This window comes from Gallus gallus, chromosome 1 (assembly GCF_016699485.2).
Source record: "Gallus gallus isolate bGalGal1 chromosome 1, bGalGal1.mat.broiler.GRCg7b, whole genome shotgun sequence".
NCBI lineage: Eukaryota > Metazoa > Chordata > Aves > Galliformes > Phasianidae > Gallus > Gallus gallus.
In genome coordinates, this window is record NC_052532.1 from 169,367,314 (window position 1) to 169,383,760 (window position 16,447).

Sequence of the window (16,447 nt, forward strand, 5' to 3'; positions counted from 1 at the left end):
GTTTACAAAAATTAAAAGACTGATTTCTGTAGCCTCGTTTTGCTTCCAACATGTGTTAGCACTGTAACACTGAGTTGAGTTTTTTGAGTATGCTATCTATCCTCATCTGGTTTTGGCCGTACATCCAGCATATATCGGCTTTGAAGATGAATCAGCACTGAGCAGAGTCGATGGATGGCAACTGCAGAACTCCAGCTCATGTGTAGAGAAGCTCACATGTAGCAAGACTTTTCCTGAATAAATCAGGATGTGGTAGAAAAAGAAAACAAGGCCTTCTAGTTGAGGTGGTTGAATTCTACCCTGGAAAGCTGGACAATATCCCTGCCTGTCCTACCATGCTTCTGTGCGGTAGTAGGCAAACATTTACCAAGTGGTTATTAATTGTCAAAAGGGCCTTTCTGCTCGTGCCAGTAGTGCAAGATTATTATGCAAATGTCATCCATCAATCACCACTCTTTGTATGGCAATGTCATGTATGATGTTCCATTAATAAAGCCTTCATCAAGCCAGTTCAGGTAATTGTTAGCTCCTTATATCTGCTTATCATCTAATGCTCACCTTATATTTATATTTATGCATTGTCCTTCTAAATATTGGCAGATGCTTACTTGGCAATGAGCTAGGCAAAGTATCTTGAAAATCTTTGTAATTCATGGAAATGTTCAGGCAGCGTATGAGATTGTTTTTCAAACCTCATCAGGCTTAATTAGATCCTGCAGTTCATTCATTTGCACTGAAGTCAATTGGAGTTTTACATGTGGAAAGTCTGCAAGATCAAAAATTATGCCCAATGGGCACATAGTTGTATAGAAGAAAACTTCAGCTCCGGATGGTAGCGTTTCTGACTTCTCATCGGTTAGACTCTCTTTCTCAATTAGCTTTTCTTGTATTTTTATGTGAGTGGTTTTGAAAGGGTTCCTGGAAAAAAAAAAAAAAGTGCTGCGTCTACTGTACATGTTTTCATTTACAGATCAGTAAAATGGATAGACAGATAAATAAATAGATAGGGTTTCCCGCGCATGTGAAACATGTCACATAACATGAAACCCTCTTCTAAGTCCATTTTGTCAAGTATGTCAAATGGTATTTTTGAGATTAGACTTTTGGAGTGTATTTTCAGCATTTCTTATTGCGGCTCTTGATCTATGCACCCTTGTTTGACAGTCCCTTAATCTGGTCGATAGAAACCAAATGAATAGCAGCATTTAAAAATATGGCTTCAGGGACTCCTTAGGAGGTTTCTTTGTAAGTGTACATTTACTAGTTCATCTGTAAATTTGTTTTATGGGGTGTTTAAACCTCAAGAAAACTGAAAAGCATAATATTAATTCCTGGTTTACATCTACTGAAGTCAATGAGAACTTGGCAATTGACTTTAATGGTAGCCTATGTCCTCTAATTATGAAAGTGGCAAGGATGATATACAAAAAACCACAAAGGGAGTTTTCTGTTTCATCATACCTTATATATAAATATATATATATATATTTTTTTTTTGCAGATGTATAAGCAAAGCACATTGTTGTTTGTTCGTGGATTAAACAATTCAGCATTTTGGACCTAATCTGGAATGACGTTGCTGCTTTAGGTGGTGTTTTGATGCTCGGAAGACCACGGGCTACTCATTGTCTGCATGCATCACAGAGGTAACAGGGGAGGAAACCCAGGCACATTTTCAGAAGGCTTTTGAAAATAATCCTTTTGGTTTTGATCTCGTATCTACCGTTTGGTGTGAGTAATGGAAGAAGTTAATGAAGCTATTTTCTTCCTAGTTGTCTTTTTTTTTTTTTTTTTTTTTTTTTAATGTTGTTTCATGAGATAATTTTGACAGGGTTCCTGGAAATCCGCATAATATCCACAGTATATATGTACGTGTTTTCCCCTAAGGTTCACTGAAGTGTAGTAAAAAGTTTCCATCACGCAGTTGTAATCCCAAGGCATCGTTTTCGTATCGTGTTAGTGAAAGTGAGTGAAAGTACACTGCAAGAAAAAAAGGACTTGCAGAGTTAAAGCTGTTTTTCTGCTGGTGTAACAAGCACAGCAGTCTGAACAGGCTCGATCTGGTAAGCAATTTGTAGCAGTAAATAAAGCTAGACAAAAATTCCCACAAACTTTTTGTTAAGTCTTTTTCAGAGGTATTACTCATTTGGTGGCTGAAATGCTGCTCTTGCTTCACATTTTTGATGCTTGTGAAAGTTTTACATATTTTAGTGGTAACTGGAAATGCTATTGCTCTGTAGGGAAGAGCAGTGTCAAAACGTTCCCAATGGGAAAGGGCTGGAAAGGGCCACTTTGGTGTTCTGAGGTGTGGCAGTGAAACCCCAAGGGAGCAGAGGGGGGCAGTTGGGTCCCTGCTGGGCCAGCCTCTGGGATGCTCTGAGCAAGAATGCAATGGGATGTAACAGTGGGTGAGCTCACCTTTAGGGTGGGTAAAATCTACACCACCATTAGAAAGGAATATCTTTGGTTTCCCACCCTGCTTCAGCACAGCTGGCTCCCTCCCTGTCTACAAAGAGGGCTTGGAGCTCTCCAGCTCCCTCCTCCCAGGCTGGTGGAGGCTCAAACCTACCTGGTTCTCCTCCCCAGGCCTCCCAGATCCTCAGACTTGTTGCCCCTTTTGAATATCCATCTCTGAGGCTTCCTCACTGCTGAGCAGCTGCTTTTTTTGAGGTACATCAGTGTTAGGGCAGCCAGGAGTCCAGCAGCCCCAGGTTTTGTGCTGTCTAATGATGCATGTGCTTTGGGAGTGGGTTGAAAATTTTATATACTGGCTTTCTACAAGAAAACAATAATTTGTTGCAAATTGTCCCACAGAATAAAAAAAAAAAAAAGAACAGACTTGTTGCTGGCTGAACACAAAATTTGTGTTAAAATTCCTTTGAGAAACATTAGTTAGAACAAGTAGGGATCATTCCGGATCGCTGCTGCAGCTTTCTTTCCATCCTTATCATCAGGACACAAATAGTATAATTAGTTGAACAAATACAACTGGAAATGACATATTTAGGGAAGATTTATCGTTCCTAGATGTCTCTCATCAGTATCTCATTCAGAGATGCAACTCTGTATTGCAAGGCTGGGCTGGACGTGGCTCTGGGCAGCCTGGTCTGGTGGTTGGCTACCCTGCCCATGGCAGGGAGTTTGAAACTATATGATAATTGTGGCCCTTTTCAACCCAGGCTATTCTGTCATTCTATGATTCATTCTGTGATCTCTAGTGAAAGACACGCAGAAGTAGGGCCTTACTTCTCAAGGTAGGGCCCATGTACCTATAAACAGAGTAGGTCACCAAATGACTTCTCAACTGATCCTATTTTAGACTTACTTTTGATGAAGACCATGGCTGTTAAAGAAAAATTAATATATAAAGAACTTTGAAACAAGTACTCACAAGCCTATTGCATTTGCATTAAATAGAAGACTAAATAGAAGCAGAACTGTAGTTAAGGTTCCTGATTTTGAAGATAAAAAGGTTTGATAAGCTACATGAGTTAACTGCTGAAGTCATCCGCATCGAGGAACCAAGGAGCTGAACTGTAGAGGTTATCTGTTAATTCTTTTTTTCCCTCAAGTGTAACAACTATCCAGAACTTGTGTCCCAAACAAAGGAAAAAATGGTAAGAGCAACTTATTTAATTTGATGGGTAATCATCAGTGAAAATACGTCTGTAAGTAGTGCAGACAGAAGAGGAATTGACACAGAAAGTGATGAGTCAGAGAGCAGGATATGTAGGAATGAAGTAAGAACCAATGGAAGGACTCCGAAGGAAACCGCAAAAACTTCTTCATCTAAAAAAGGCTGAGGAAGAGAGAAAGGCTCCTCTGCAGTGAAGGCAAGGGCAAGATGAAATACAATCTGCATTGGACCTCTGGGCTAAAATGAGGAAGAAATAGGGCAAAATCAGGACAATCAAGTCAGTGGCATGGGGCAGCTGTTATTTCATAATTCAGACAAAATAGGTGTATGAAACCACATGCTTGAGTATCTTATGAGAAGGGAAGAGTCACTGGGATAAGAGCAAGTTTGCTAATCTGGGTAAAAAGATCAAGGGCACAAGTCTTTAAAACAGATCTTGAAGGAAAAGCAATGTACTTAGTAAATAGAAAGAAGTATTAAAATAATTAATTTTGGGAAAAAATATGAAAATGATATGCAAATCTGGAGCTTTGACTTGATGGAAAAAGGGCATCTTGTAAACCTAACCTTGCTGGATCTCAGTGAGGAGTTTGCTGTGGTACAGCAAAGTATTCGATATTTCTTTTTCTCTGAGGAGAAGGGAGAGAAGTAGTGAAGTAAAAAGAGAGGAAGTGGGGAGGAGAAGTGAAGCTGCAATTCCCTAATTGAGTTTACCTGCAGCTAGTTTGGATGAGGTCGTTATGTATTTTTCTCTCCATGAATTGATATTACATCCTGCACAGCGTGCAGTGTTTAGTGGTCCTGTGTGGATTCAGACTGCAGTGTGGATTACCTCTGTTTTCATAGAATCATAGAAGCACAAGGCTGGAAAGGACCTCCAAGATCATCTAATCCAACCGTCCTCCCATTACCCTTGCAACCACAAGCCACTAAACCGTATCTCGTAGCTCCTCATCCAGACAGCTCCTGAACACCGCCAGGGACGGTGACTCCACCACCTCCCTGGGCAGGCCATTTTGTTCTTAACAGAGTTTAAAATATATGATACTTCTTCTGAAAGTATATGTTTTTAGATGGAGAATCAATAACTGTCGTTCTGGTGTTCAGGGTATGGTTATAAAATGGCAAAGAAACCAAATGAAAGAAAGTAGAGTATAAAGGGGGGGGGAAAAGGCAATAAAAGAGGAAAGTACCAATATATGCAGTGCTCTGGAGCATTCTTACTTCCTCTGTGCAGAGGCACTGCTGTTCAGGTTGGTGTTAGGTAAGTGATGTCCAGTTACGTAGCATTTGTACTTCTGGGACAAGTACTTGGTAATTTGGTGACCACTGATGGTAGAAGTTCAGAACGTCCAAGATGGAGTAAAAAGATAAGGATGTGAAAGTAGTTCCAGTGCTAAGTTTATTCCATTCGATGTGAATTCAATAGGCAGAGTTAACAGAGCAGGAAAATCTGACCAAATTCAGAGCTCTCATCCTTTTGCAGAGGCTTATTTGAATTCTGGGCTGTTCCTATAACATGCATGCATTTCATTTGCCATGGCAAACAAGGACTCAAAAACCAGAAGTATGTGCAGCCATTGTCTGGACATGATGAATTTTACAAGGAATATGTCTGAAGAAACTCTATCTCTGAACTATCCGTTGAGGCAAACAGCCTCATGTGTCTCCCATTATCCAGTGAGTTTACAGCAATATACCCCTTTTTTCATGTGCTTGCATTTTCCAAAATAAAAGCAATCTCTGGAAATCCGTCACATAACTATCTTCATAAATCATAAAACATAAAAATGTTATTGTCTTTTCACAGATGGGAGAACTGGAGGAACAGAGATGTGAAGCTGTCTGCTCAGAGCTGTAGAGGAGGCCAGTGACAAATCCAGGAATCCAAGCCAAGGCTCCTAAGTTGCATTCTAATTCTCTAATCAGCACAGAAATTTGCCTTCTGGCATTGCGATGAGGTATGCCATAAAATTATCTATATTTTAATAATGTACTCGAGAGGAACACACTTGAATGTGTGTCCAGTTTGGGGGATCCCAACACAAGAAGGACATGGAGCTGCTGGAGCAGGACCAGAGGAAGGTCAGGAAGGTGATCAGAGGACTGGAGCACCTCTCCTATGAGGACAGGCTGAGAGAGCTGGGAGTCATCAGCCTGGGGAAGAGAAGGCTGCGGGGGAAACTTATAGTGGCCTTCCACTCAGACCTGAAGGGGCCTACAGGAAAGCTGGGGAGGGACTTTTTATAATGGCATGGAGCAACAGGATGAAGGGAAAGGGCTTTAAACTGGAAGAGGGTAGATTTAGACTAGACATTAGGAAGAAGTTAATTACTGTGAGGGTGGTGAGACATTGGAACAGGTTACCCTGAGGTTGTGGATGCCCCCTCCCTGGAAGCATTCAAGGCCAGGCTGGATGGGGCTTTGAGCAACCTGGTCTGGAGGGAGGTGTCCCTGCCTACAGTAGGGGGTTGGCACTCTCAAAGGTCCCTTCCAACCCAAACCATTCTATGATTCTATGATTCTATGTTTACCTTGTAAATAATTCAAAAGAATTCATTGAATTCTAATTCTGAATTGAATTTCTGATACTGTTTTCTTTTTAGTTGGACATTTTTTTTTCTCACAAATATTTCTTCATAAGTTCGGCTCAAATCATACAGGTCTCAAAATGTGATTTAGTACATGACCAGAGTTACCACCCGCAATTATCTGAGAGTAGCTTCAATAATTCAGATTTCTAGATTTTCCATAGTCCAATATATAGGTTTTCTTGAGGGCCATGGGCACTTCTGCTTTAGCTTGCTATTACAGGGGACTTTGGGTAGTTAGCATCTCAGAAAAAGGAGATAAAATTGTGCATCCCCAGTGAGGATGTTCCAAGCATTGGAAATCGCTTTTGGAAATATTGCGGCGAATGTGCTGAAAGCATGAAAAGCTCAAGTCTGGCTCCATTATAGCTGAAGTCTTCTCCAGCAGCCCCAGACAACAGAGGTGCTGCTGGTGCAGAAGCCCATTAACAGATCCTGGTGCTGCCTGGCATATTGAGGAGCATTTGTCATCGTTTTGGCAAAGGTACAGCTTGCTTTCTGTCTCTCCTAGCTATGTCCTCGTATACCGGTTGAGGGACATGTGCATAATGCTTCTCTTTGAGATGCTAATCTTTTGGAGTGTTAAGCACCAATAATAGCGTTAGCAGCTGGTTTTGCTCACACTGAAAGGTCTGAGGCAGCACAGCAGCTTTTTGCATGGGATAGGAAGGATTTCGTTCAGGCTTTCACCTCAATTTGACATATCCGTGCTGTGGGCGTCCCAAAATAGTACACACAGTATGACACTGAAACACCACTGAAGCATTGCTTTGGTGGATGGTATCTTAGTGATTTAATAAGAGCAAATGTTAAATCAGATTTGAAAACTATGTTGCTTCTACAACTTGCTCCTTAAAGTATCTTTACATTTCCAGATCTTTATTATCAACAGTTTGCTGGGCACAGGTGATGAGCACACTCAGAGAGTACGGTTAGGTTAGCTGCTATTGAACCACAGAATATCTGTAATTCATCCATGCTTCTCCCACCAGCAGGTGTCATTCTGGAAAAAGGAAAATACTGTGAATCCCAGAACTGGAGAATTTGGCTGTGACAGATGAAAAAAAAAAGAAAAAGAAAAAGTTTGCTTTAAAATACAGCTTTTGAAGAATACGCTACTCCAAATAAAAACCAAGACGAAGTTGGCTGGTCTGCAATGAAGCAGACTGTCAGAATATTTTCTCAGAATCTTTGCACTTTGTGTAACATATTGCCATTTAACGAACAGAGGGCAGAGGATAGCTGAAGCAAACCAATGCCTGGTTAACGCTGTCTCCTGCCCTTTGCAGTTGTGTGTGTCACCTTCACCACTGTGAACTCTCCTCCCATGATGGCTGTCAAATAGTGATAATCATCAGTTTTTACGACGGGCTTTGGGCTTTACTTCCCCCAAAGGGCATACACAGTTAAGGTGATGAATGCAAATCTCATTTATTTTGTTACAAGCTTGAAGTAAACTCATTGAAGCAACTGAAATCAGCAGAATTGCTTCAGATTGAGTCTGAAGTAAAGATCAGTAGAGTTTCACTTTCTACTTTATAAATAAAACTTGGGAGAATCACGCAATCATTTTAATGTCTATTTTAACAGTTATGTCACCCCTTAAGTGTTCACCTGGCTATTAGATGCAGATTCCTTTAACATAAAAGAGCATAATTTTGATTTCTGATAACCACACTGAGAAAGCTGTGCCAGAATTACGAAGAATCAAGACACCACTGGCTTATTGCTCGAGGACTCCAGGTCTGCTGAGTCTGGTCTTCTGGCTGTTAAAACCAAACTTGCTGTAAAATCCATGCAGGAGTTGTACTGCCCACCTTGTATTCCACTGGAGGTTTGTTCCAACCCATTACAGTTCTGATGATTATAGTGCTCTGTCTTTCAGACTAAATTTCATAGAATCACAGAACGGCTTGGGTTGGAAGGGACCTTAAAGCTCACTCAGTTCCAACCGCCTGCCATGGGCAGCTCAGGCTGCCCAGGGCCCCATCCAACCTGGCCTTGAGTGCCTCCAGGGATGGGGCACCCACAGCTTCTCTGGGCAGCTGTGCCAGGGCCTCACCACCCTCATAGTGTAGAATTTCTTCCCAGTGTCTAATCTAAATCTCCCTTCTTTTACTTCAAAGGCATTATCCATTGTCCTATCACTACGCTCTCCAATAAAGAGTCCTTCCCTCCCCAGCTTTCCTGAAGGCTCCCTTTAGGAACTGGAAGGAATTTATCCAGGGGAAAGATGAGAACAATCTCCAAGGTTTGGCTCTGAGGAATACATTAAGATGTGAATTAATTTTATGTTTTCAAAATTTGGACTTACAATGAAGTGATGGGAAATAATTGTGCCATAGGCATCCATATCTTTTTCAATAAGTTATTTAAATACGAGTGTCACAGTGCTTTTCTTGTGGACGGTATAAAACACTCTTTTGCTGAATGAGAAAAAATAGCATATGAACTTAGAATTAAACACTTCACTCTTGACCAGTTCAAAACAATTATTGTTTTCAGTATTTAACTTCAAAAATGTATCAGTCTTCTAAAATATGAAGTAAAGGGTATCAAAGTGCAGTGAATTTAGCTATTCCATTATGCACTTTATTTTTATGGGACCTGGATGATGTGCAGTCATTATCTACAACTGGCCTTTTTATGGGAAGGTATGGGATTTAGTATGCATATCAAAGGGAAGTTATATCTTTGGAGTATTATTTTCCAAGCTTTTAGTTAAGTGATCATATTAATTTTTGTTTAGTTATTTTATTTTCTTTATGTTATACTTTATGGTGTTGATTTTGGAAGAAATGCACGTGCTTAAGCTTAGCCCTCCTGTGTCACTTTGGAGCCCCCTGGGGAATCCCAGCTGGCCTCTTGCTGACAGTTCAATGGTGCACATCTCCTGTAGGTCCCACACTGTCACTATCAGCCCACTGCAGGTGCTGCAGATACTCTGGGTTGCTCCAGAGGGCATTGGGTACCTTCCTGTAGGCATCTGAACTTTGATACTGCTGTAGAAGGACACTGTAAAAAAAAACCCAGTACACCTTTACAAAGGCTTAACAAAATTAAAGGTGGCGCAGCTGTGAAAGTAATTCCACCTAAGGTGTTTTATCCAAGTTTAACAAGGAGTAGGGGCAGGAAAGTAATTCCGTATCTAGAAAGTAGAGGGTTATTGTGTTTAACAGGATGCCATCAAGGATCTGTTTTGAATTAAGGTGGCTGAGCTGAACCCGTGTGCGGGTGGGGAGCTGCTGATGCTGCGGGTGACCACAAGAAGACAGCTGTGAGGTTCAAGGCTTGGGGCACTGAACAGTCCATCTTTCCCTTGCAGATAACGCATACAGGCTCTGGCTGAGAAAATGGGGCTTCCCAACAAGAACACAGTGCTCTGAGGTTCAACAGTGTTGGGAGCCTGGCAAAAATAAGCATAATTCCTCAGTTCAGGGCATGATGGAGCAAACTAATTTCGATGAAGAAAGCGATAACTTCAGGTACCAGGCACTCAGCTACAGAAAATTAGAGAAATACACGCAGTAATTACAAAGCTATGTTAATCAGGTTCATTTTTGATGGTCTGCTGAATAGGAGGGAAGTTAAAAACCTTGAATACATTAGTTGGTGTGGTTATATAGGAATTGTACAATGCTGGACTGAGTGTTACTGAAAAGTTCTTCTAGAATTTAATGCATAAAAACGATATACTGCATAAGTGTAAAACCTATAACTCGTAATGAAGCTAAAATTGCGAGAGGGTAGCAAACTGTAGGCGAAATTCACTATAGGCATCAATGAGGATTGTACAGGCAGATAAAACTTTCCCATGAACTGTTTTTTATCGGTCAGCAGCACTATGATCGACAGGAATTTGGATTATTATTGCAGAAGTTTAAAAGTCAAATTGTTACAGAAAAAAAGCCTGGTGTAGGGTGACCCACAAAGCAATCAGGAAATCGGGCTTAATCGTGTAAATATTAATTCTGTAATTAGCAAATGAAGCAGAAAAATTGTTCTTGTTCACTCTTTTTTTTTTTTTTTTTTTTAATGAGTCTGTATGAATCTTTTCCAGGATGAACCCCCAGGCACAGCAGCAGTGGTTGTGTGAGAGGAGAAACAAACCCTCCCCTGACGTCACTCGTGCCAGCAGTCTGAGCAGGAGGAAGGTGCAGGAACGCTCCTACAGAGAACTGGGACTGGTTTGTCTCTTTAGAAGGGAGCAATGGTATTTTGAACATTTTTACCACATCCCAGAGCGCGCGACGGCATTTTATGGACTGGGAATTATAGAAATGAAAGACTGTGAGATGGGAAAGAATTGCAGGAAGCCACAGAGAGCTGCAACCTAAGCATCCTGAAATCTGTGACCAAGCCCCAAGGATATCTCTTGTTATTGCAGCCACCTCCAATGACTGCTGTTTTTTATATGATTTACCAGCCCCAGTGAGCTCCCCAAGACTGAATGGGGACAGATGGGCCTCAAGTTGTGCCAGGGGAGATTTAAGTTAGATATCAGGGAAAACTTCTTTACAGAAAGGGTTGTTAAGCACTGGAATGGACTCCCCAGGGAGGTGGTTGAGTCACCATCCCTGGATGTGTTTAAAAACCATTTGGATGTGGTGCTCAGGGACGTGATGTAGCGGAGTGTTGTTAGTTAGGGTAGTGTGGTTAGGTCATGGTTGGACTCGATGATCTTTAAGGTCTTTTCCAACCTGAGCAATTCTATGCTTCTATGATTCAGTGATTTTAGTCCAGAGGAAGATTCCCAACTGGTTCTGGGTGGTGAACTTTTTGGCTTGTGAAATGAGTTACAGAATTCCTATTTAAAAAACAAAGAAGATGGTGTAAATTTGCACCTGGGAGGCAGCGCGTGCTTTGAAAAAGGCAATTCAAAAAATAATGCGCTGGTATGGAAACTCTGTGATCTGCAATTTAAGGCTTTACAGGTAGCAAATCTTTATGCTGAGACACGAAACATGCATTTAAAATAATGACTGTAAGCACAGACCAATGCAACCATTATCTAGCTCATATGTGTAAATACTGAAGAAATGTAAAAATTTACCCTCCTCCCCCCAAATTTTTAAGACCTTAATTGGTCCTTTTGGGGTTTTTTGGTTTTTTTTGATACTTTCAAGTCATGCTACATTTTGCTGAAGAACAGTTTAGTTTCCCTGTTGTCTGAATAAGAGTCCCCGGGTCCTGGTCCCGAATGGTAGTATTTGCACTGTGCTGGCAGCTGTGTGCCTGTGGTCACCCCATAGCAATATTTATGGGGAACGTATACAGTGGCAGTGCCTCTTTCAGAGAACACCAGGAGGAAAATAGCATGTGGCCAACCCACACGTAATTTGTTCTCCTTAGCGGAGGTCTCACATAGGCAGTACTTAAATGGCACTTTTTGTTTCTGGGTAAGATGAAGGTAACTGATAGAAACCATTCAAGAGCCTCTCTGGCTGTTGCTTATGTTCCCTGCAAAGGGCTGAAGGGAACAGCTCTTTGGAGACGTGGCTTTACACTGAACATACGCTGGGCTGTGTCATTATTAATTCTGCAAATGTGTTTACAATGGTTAGGTAAAATATTTAGTTACTATTTAAATATTTTGATGTATTATAGCTCATACCCGAATTTTAGATGTCTACTGCACTTAACATTTCCAATTTAAATAACCGGTTTCATTAAGGTTTTTAGTGATACAAATTAATAACAAAAGGCAGTTAATGCAGAGTACGGTTATGAGACCAAAATACATGTGGTTTAAATTTAAAGAATTAAATGTTAGCATTTCCCTATAGGGAAAGGTTATTTGGGCAGTGGTGTACTGACATTATCACCACCCACGGAGAAGGGGACCTGTTGATCCTATTGGTTAAGTACAAATTCAGAAACGGAAGAAATGTTGGTCTAGAGGGTTTGCTTGGTGTGAGTGAATCACACAGGAAAAATGCTGATACCTAGAGTAGCTCAGTGACCTTCTTTGATGGTTAAGAAGAGAAACAAGCACACAAGGTTTCTGTCAAAGTCAGAAGGTTTAGGTTGCTTGCTGGGTAAAATCGGCCCAGGTTATTAATATAGTGGAAAGTTAAATGATGAGCATGGAAGTATGATAATAAGCGCTGTTGTAAGTGAGACAGAAATGATTTTCTGTGGCCAGTGAGAACGATAATCCAAAGTGTTAACCATTGGGCTCGAGGGCTGCTAAGAAAATAAATGTGCAAAGTGGATAAAATAAAGGCTGAAAGTATGTTTAAGTAGGTGTTTCTTCAAAGCTTTCTTCAGGAGGGTGTTTCTGGACACTCTGCCCTACTGCTTTTGGCAAGACATGTCTGTTATAATAAAGGTAAGCATGCGGCTTTCGTTCTAGCAGAAAATAGTGCTAACTGTAGCTCGGAATTTATGTGCTTTTGTAATAATTTTCATGGACTTAGCTAGAAACAAATCTGTTGAAGGTAACAATTACTAACTTGGCGCTATTTGGCGTTAGTTAAATCTGACAACGTTGGGATGGCTTCACCTATTATTCCTGGAAGAAACTGCGAAATCGGGTGGTTTTAGGGAGTTTTGTGCGGATGTGGGACCGCACAGGGAAGGCAGCTCTCAGCATCAGTGCGTGTAAGTAAAGCTTGGCTCTGACCCTCAGGCTGACAGCTTGGAAATGGACTGGGCTGAAACGCAGGCTCCGGCGCTCTGCACTTTGGCTCTTGATAATTTCTGTGTGAGACCTAATTTCAATCTGAAAAGTCAGAATACAGTGGTTTGCAATCAGTTTTGCTTTGTTTGAACCTAAAACTCAAAGCAAAACTCTTGGTGTATAGAACTGTACAAAGCAAAACGTAAGAAAGTGAACCCAAGAGCTCTACAGGCTGAACAAGCTAGTTTCACTTAGCTCTCAAAATAATCCCCATTTTGCAAGTTCACTTTTCAATTGCACATGTGGTAGATGTCAAAATTGAGCTGGTTTCACTATGGGTAGTGCAGCTCCAAAGCATCACACCGTCAGCAAGGTCTCAGCACTTGCTCTCAGTCTCAACTGGTACTTTGGACATGTCAAGAGATGAAAGTTTATCTGTTTCAGCCTGTTCACGTTTGACTTTTGTTCATCTCTAAGACAATGATCTGAATGTTTCCAGATCCAGCTCTGAACTCATTTCCTAAATCTCTGATAATGCTCTTAATGGCACCCAGTCCTAAAATGGCAGGAACCACTCACCCCTGGAAGGTCATCCTTGGCACCATGTGTGTTCAGTTCAAGGCCAGATGTTGCAGAGATGCTGAACATCTGCTGCTCTTCCTCACTAGCCCACAAGCTGCAGGTGCTCATGCCACTGCAAACATCACACGCCTACTCCCCAGGCACTCTTATTCAAAATGAAGCAATGAACAGCCCTCTGCTTTGCTTTAGCTTTCTGTAAAACCATAGTGCAGTGGGCTAGAAACAAACATACGAGCCGTGCCCATACAGTGGCACTTCTAGCAGAGCATTGCTGAGTGTTTGGGAGTTCAGACTAGTCAGGGTACCTCCTTTCATGGAATCACAGAATCACAGAGTCATTAAGGTTCAAAAATACCACTAAGACCATCTAGTCCAACCACCAATTCATCCCCACCATACCCACTAACCATGTCCCTCAATGCCACGTCTACACAGTTCTTTAATACCTCCTGGGACAGTGCCTTCCTGGGCAGCCTGTTCCAATGCTTTACCACTCTTTCTGGGAAGAAGTTTTTCCTAATATCCAACCTGAACCTCCCCTGGTGCAACTTGAGGCCATTCCCTCTCATCCTATCGTTGTTGCCTGGGAGAAGAGACCAACCCACACCTTGCCATGACCTCCTTTTAGGCAGTTGTAGTGAGCAATAAAGTCTCCCCCGAGCCTCCTCTTCTCCAGACTAAACAATCCCAGTTTCCTCAGCCACTCCCCATAAGACCTGTATTCACTGAGCAGCTGATCCATTTCCTTCCCTGATTTCCAAAAAAATATTGAGAGACTGACCTCCTGAGCTCCCAGAATGACCGCTGATGGAAAAGCGAGGCCCTGGCAGCAGTGAGGCTGGGTGAGTCATCATCTGGATGTAGAGCTCAGCCTCTGGCAGCTTTGTTAAGAACTGAGGACTAGAGAGATGTTCAAAAGAAATATAGTATCTGATCATCAGTGATCTGATGTGCGTATATTTTTTTTATTCAGGAAGCAGATGTCAAATTCTCATGACGAACCAGGACCTGGAAAAGTGCTGAGTGCCAGGGGAATGGCTGAACTTGAAAATATAAGGATATCTGGGTTACATAAGGATTGTATTGCAAGTGGAATTTACAATATAATGGCTCACCTCTGCACAAGAGTGAGCCTTGTCATGTGCAAGCATATGTTACAGGGAAATCCACTGGGCTGTTGACGGAAAGCAAATATTATGTGACCCTGAATCTCACTTGGTATTTTAAACCATAAGAGTTTCAGATTTGAGTCACAGTAAGTCGGATATACATATGTGTGTATATAGAAGCTTTTAAGCTCTGAGCAAGGCTTCTGCCTTGGCAATATTTTCACTTCAAATTGCACATTTGGTCCTCTGTTCTTGTAAATCATTGTAGCCTCAATCCGAAGTCAGAAGTCAGATGAGAGGCTTCCAAACTTTGGCAAGAAATCCAATGCAGAAACCTTTACAATCTTCTCTTTTCTACTCTGGCCACTTTGAGCTCCAGAATCCAAATTCCACCCACCCATCTTGCTTCTTCACAGGGCTTCCTGCATAGAGGTGACATCAGGATCTATCTGACGCCTTATTTGCCCCTGTGGAGCTTTCAGTCGGAGCAGATACGTTCCTAGCACTGCATGGAGAACACCCCCAGCCCAGGGTGGAACACTCCTCTGTCAGAGCAAGAGCTGGAGAGGCTGGCACGCGAGAGGCACACATGGGGAAAGATCTGTTTTCTTTTTTTAATTCAGCACTTTGACCTGAAACACCGAGGCGAGCCGTGCAAAGGGCTGCCTGCAGAGTAGAATGCTGCAAGGTAGGAGGGGAGGCTCTGCTTAAGAGAAAATTCGCCTCAGTCTACAAAACAATCCCACTACAAAATAAAATTAAAAGTAATGAGATTTTCCACTGTTAGCTTAATAGCAGCAAACCACATGTTCTAAACAATGTTTTAATTTTTATTTTTTTATTTTATTTTTTTTTAGTTTAAGGACTCATTTTTAGTAACAAAGCCCAGACTATTAGCCCTGCCATTTTTCCACTGCTGGAGGAAAACGTGGACTCTTGCTGAGTTTGTACGGTGAGTATCTCAGAGATATTTGAATCTGCCACCAGTAAAAGGCCTCTGAATGTGCTCACATGGAGGAACCAGCTCAAGGTAAAGGAAATGGAAAAAATGGGAAAAAGAAGAAACCTCTCTTTGGATCTTTAGCTCTGTTATTTTTTCAGATTATATTTCTTCTGAGCTCCCAAAATCTTCGGTAACAAACAAGTTTTCTTTTAAAAAGTATTAAGTTATCAAAGCATTTGCCAGGTCCTAATATTAAATCGTAGCAGTCAGCAGTGTTTAAGTTCAGCTATATCATTTTGCTGAGTAAGTCATGCTAAAACTTAAAGTTTTCCCCTTAAAACGATCTTTCCAAATGAGATTGATATTGTGAGAAAAAAAGGGAAGAGGGAGGGACGCCTTCATCATAAGGAATTATGGAATTAATTTTCTTTATACCCTGTGTTTGCACAGGACATTTTTGTTAACTCTTAATAAAAATACCATTCAGCTGCTACTTTCATTGTTTTTATCCTGGGACCAATACAACATTGTCATTATTGGATATAAAGTGCTGTAAAAACAAATCTAATTTGTTAAGTTTATTTTGATAAGAAATAAATATAAAGGTAGTGCATAGTTTGTATAGTGCTGCTATCATAGGACTCCTGGGTATAATTTATATAAAGAAAATAAAAAAGCATACATAACTTTCTAGTTGATTTCCTTTAACAGGGCTAATTGAAAACAGTTTCTGTTATTTAAAAGTAATTTATTTTAAATATAGTTTTTAAAACAAAGTTCTTATTGATATCCATTTTAAGTATAATATTATCTCAGTGTGGGATACAAGTAAAAGGTCAAATCTTGTAGGAGTATTTTCTGTATGACTCAGTTCTGATCATAGATAAACTTATCAGGGAAACCAAATTAGTTAACCTTTTCATTACCACAAGCTTGTTTTAGCAGGCCACAACTGTTTCTTTC

At 41.0% G+C, this 16,447-nt stretch overlaps 1 long non-coding RNA gene across 10 annotated transcripts in view; it reads left to right on the top strand.

Annotated features, from left to right (window-relative positions):
- The window catches only part of LOC101748122, a 30,216-nt gene that overhangs the window by 5,821 nt on the left and 7,948 nt on the right, over positions 1-16,447 (top strand). For 4 of the 10 annotated variants that reach the window (XR_005847666.1, XR_005847668.1, XR_005847673.1 and 1 more), the window contains exons 4-8: positions 1,502-1,646; positions 5,448-5,598; positions 9,554-9,713; positions 10,289-15,229; positions 15,399-15,493. This is a non-coding gene — a long non-coding RNA (uncharacterized LOC101748122). Of the gene's footprint in view, positions 1-1,501; positions 1,647-5,447; positions 5,599-7,220; positions 8,480-9,553; positions 9,714-10,288; positions 15,306-15,398; positions 15,494-16,447 lie in introns of all 10 variants that reach the window. The other 6 variants (XR_005847670.1, XR_005847671.1, XR_005847672.1 and 3 more) reach the window with 5 other exon arrangements.